At 44.8% G+C, this 4,081-nt stretch overlaps 1 long non-coding RNA gene across 1 annotated transcript; it reads right to left on the bottom strand.

Annotated features, from left to right (window-relative positions):
- Positions 1-259: 259 nt before the first annotated feature.
- LOC133546693 (uncharacterized) lies at positions 260-2,002 on the bottom strand. Its single transcript, XR_009805256.1, has 2 exons — positions 979-2,002; positions 260-486 (listed from the first exon to the last, which is right to left on the bottom strand). It is a non-coding gene; the product is annotated as an uncharacterized LOC133546693 (long non-coding RNA).
- Positions 2,003-4,081: the final 2,079 nt, after the last annotated feature.

Below are 4,081 nucleotides of genomic sequence, written 5' to 3'. Positions count from 1 at the left end.
ATATATATATAGAGAGAGAGAGAGAGAGAGAGAGAAAGAAAGAGAGAGCAAGAGAGAGACAAAGAGCTAGACAGAGAGAGAGAGAGAGAGAGAGAGTGAGTGAGAGAGAGGGAGAGAGAGCAAGAGAGAGAGAAAGAGAGAGAAAAAGAGAAAGAGCGAGAGAGACCAGACTTATTAAGAGGCAACGTGCGCCCTCCTGTGGACTTCTGCTGCCTCTGCTGTCGTGGAAATTTCCTAAAGACGATCCTTTTGTGACCAATAGCTTTAAAATGATTTATTAGAGTAACAAACAAATAATAACAAGCTTTGCAAAGCGAGACCAAACCCGAACGACACATCCGTTCGTTCCAGCTTGTTCTAACTCTTTTAGAATATGTCATGACAATATTATATTCTCAGAAGTCCCACTCTCCATGCTCATTAACATACAGTATCCCAGTAAAAGAATGCCCAAGGTCCTGTGAAGGGGAGAGGGTGTGGTTTGTCCTGAAGGATGACACAGAAGACAGAGCTTGATCAGATCAGAGGTCTCCTGCAGAACGTCACATTCCTAAGCCTAATAAACAACTTTTGGCGACCCGTTTAAAGAACATCATCAATTAAAATGAGTACAAGTAATTTTGCTATCACAATCCTCCCTTTTATTAACTATAATAAACTACAAACAACAACATTACTAACTAGCGAAAAAAACACACACCAAATAACCCTTAGAAAGTAATAACATGATTAAAAATAAAATTACAAAACGCCACACAAATACTCAACCTAATCAACATTATAATCAAGTAACATCTCAAAGAACGGATCTTCATTTTCATCCTTGAAATCTACCTCACCTTGTCCCAAGGCTGTGTACTGAACGAACGTAGACGAAATCATACACGTAATTAGTGATCTTATCAGCGGAATCACACAAACTGACAAGACAAACAATAGAGCTAAGACCACTAGCATAATCGTCCCAATTTGCATTACCCACGAACGCCAAGTTGCTACTCAGGACGGATCCACCACAAAATCTTCTCCTATTGCGTCTCGCAGAGAAGTCAAATTCTGAATACCCTGCGAAATGACGGAATCATCTCCAGTATTGTCTGGAATGTACGTACAGCACCATGAATTCAGCAGAGCACAAACTCCTCCGACGCTCGCTACCAAATGGTCTAATACTATACGATTTTGCAAAGTCACTGCCCGTAACGCCTTCATTTCCACTCTGCTCGCCTCCGTAATAGTTACTGTCCAATTTACAAAACCTGAAAACCGATGATTCAGCATCTCCATTCTAAGCATGAGTTTCCCCACGCCCAGCTGTGGAAACAATGACAATGCCACCTTTTCTCCTGGTGTCCAAAGTTCAAGATCTGCAGGCACATTTGTACCCCAAATCGCATCATGGGGTGCATACTCACGCTTACCCCTATGACTCGGAACAGCTGACACAATGTAAGAGTGGTCAGCAGCTGTTATCATAGCACAACGGCCCATCCAATTCTATGGCAATCTAACATAAACGTTAAAGCCACAAAGCCACAGAACATCCTCCTGAGGCCGCGTGCCAGTTTGATCTGTAAAATAGGGAGAACAGCCCCCTCCTTGCGCAGCCTGTGAAATGTTCAAACTAGTGTTACCGTGATATGTAGTGCATGAACTAGTCACATTTAAACAATACATCAGTGGAATTTGTCCCATCTGCACTGGCGGCTCTCTAAGGCTCCAAGATACCGCATAACACGCACATTTCATACCCGGCCTAATATAAACTGGACCAAAAAGCACATTCGTATCATTATCGGACCACCGATCATAAAAATCTAACTTCGGATCTTCAAGCGAAGACAAAGGTGTCCCCGTATGCGCTTTAACCGTATCATTCAGATTTGCTGCAAAAAGGTATAACACATCCTGGGAAAATATCTATAACCCTCCATTACAGGCTTAGGTGTGACATGTGGATTGGACGCCGCTATAGGCATATATGTACAGACATAGCAGTTTGAGACATTTTGTGAGTCCGCTACACATTTGTCCTGGTGATTTTGGCCCTCAGCGCCTTCACCTGTGTCTGCAAACTAGTAGTGTTTCTCTAAAGATGTGATGCGAGGGAGGTGTGTGTAACCCTCGTCTCTGCAGCCGCGGATCCTGCCGTAGGAGCCAAAAGCGATTTTACAGCTCCTCACTCCTCTGCGGCCACCGCTACAGGGCCCGAAATCGCCTTGCATTGCGAAGCGTGGACCCACGTCGGCCGTTCTTCCACTTTCACTGCAGTGTGGGTGACGAGGAGAACTTGGAACGGGCCGAGCCAGCCTCATTGTTTCCAGCTCTTCCGTCTGAAGTTCTTGATAAGCACGAAGTCGGCCGGCACAATGGTGTGTAGAGGATGATCCGCTCGCCCCGGAAGCGCCAAAGAGACTTGCCTTCAAATATTAGCAAAACACTTTGTTAAAGATATGCAATATCTTACCAGTCCGTGTTCACAGAGGGTCGTCTCAATTGGCGGTCCTGATGGTCCTATCCCCACATTAGGGGGGACTGCAAACAGAATCTCAAAAGGTGACAGGTTATGACGCGTGCACACCCGCATAGGCATGTACATGACAACTATCCGCAAACATTTAGGCCAGCTGAGCTTAGTCTCTTCACAACATTTGGCAAGTTTTAATTTAAGTGTTCCGTTTCCTCTTTCAACAGCACCTCCGGATTGTGACGGTAGCTGCAATGAGTTCTCAAATCAATTTGCAAATAATCAGACAATTGCTGTATCACCTCATTTACAAAATGTGAACCATTGTCACTCCATAACTTCTTTGGAATGCCCCACTTTGCCACAATTTCAGTTAAAAGTGCTTTTGCCACTGCAGCGGAAGAAGCATGTTTCGCTGGGAAGGCTTCTACACATTCTGAAAACATATCAACCATCCATCCACCCATCCATTTTCTACCGCTTATTCCCTTTTTGGGTCGCGGGGGGCGCTGGCGCCTATCTCAGCTACAATCAGGCGGAAGGCGGGGTACACCCTGGACAAGTCGCCACCTCATCGCAGGGCCGACACAGATGCACAGACAACATTCATACTCACATTCACACACTAAGGACCATTTACACATCACTAGACAATATTTTTTCCCTTCACTGGGTGTAAGTTCAATGAAATCCATCATGACATGCTCAAAAGCCCTACTTGGCGGTGGGTGTGCTGCTTGTGGTAATGGTCTAAATTTACCTGGATTATTTTGAGCACAAATCAAACAACTTTTACAGAGATGTTCTGTGAAAGCGTAAAAGCCCTTAGTAAACCAGAATTGCTGTACTGCTCGACACATCCCTCCCTTTGACACATGGTCCAACCCATCACTCAATTTCACATAACAATCAAACAAGCGTTTAGGAAGACAAGGCTTCCCATCCATCCATCCATTTTCTGCCGCTTATTCCCTTTGGGGTCGCGGGGGGCGCTGGTGCCTATCTCAGCTACAATCGGGCAGAAGGCGGGGTAAACCCTGGACAAGTCACCACCGCATCACAGGGCCAACACAGATATACAGACAACATTCATACAAAGCTTCAGGCGTCAGGGCCAAACCCGGCTCCATCCCGGAAAACAGCACCAGAATTAGCCCATGCCTGTCGTTCCTCGCCCACAAACAACTCGGCACTTGCGCCAACAAGGAGGAAATCTCAGTCGGAGAAGTCACCGCAGTCAAAGTCAGGTGTGCGTCATATTTTTCGTCAGTCGAAGATGCTAATTGCACCGAACGTAGCAAATGAATTTTTGCCGCATAATTAATTCCATATGCATCAACTGATTGTGAATAGAATACATTTTTTCCCGCGTGCACGCGGTTGCCAATCCTTTGCCAATAAACAGTCATGCATAAAAGGATTTAAATCCCGCCAATTATCAGATTTAGCTTTTGCTATCGGAATGTGCGGACTGGAATTTTCAACATGATCCAATATTTCTTGTGATGGAGTTAATTTTACTGCAACTGCACATTTGCATCAATCAAAATAGACGTCATTAATAAACAAACTATCATTCAAACCATGATAGAATGAAGCTTCATATTCTTGGTC

Source organism: Nerophis ophidion, unplaced genomic scaffold, assembly GCF_033978795.1.
Source record: "Nerophis ophidion isolate RoL-2023_Sa unplaced genomic scaffold, RoL_Noph_v1.0 HiC_scaffold_37, whole genome shotgun sequence".
Taxonomy (NCBI): domain Eukaryota; kingdom Metazoa; phylum Chordata; class Actinopteri; order Syngnathiformes; family Syngnathidae; genus Nerophis; species Nerophis ophidion.
The sequence above is the reverse complement of the archived record's forward strand: the minus strand, read 5'-3'. Positions and strand labels throughout refer to the sequence as shown.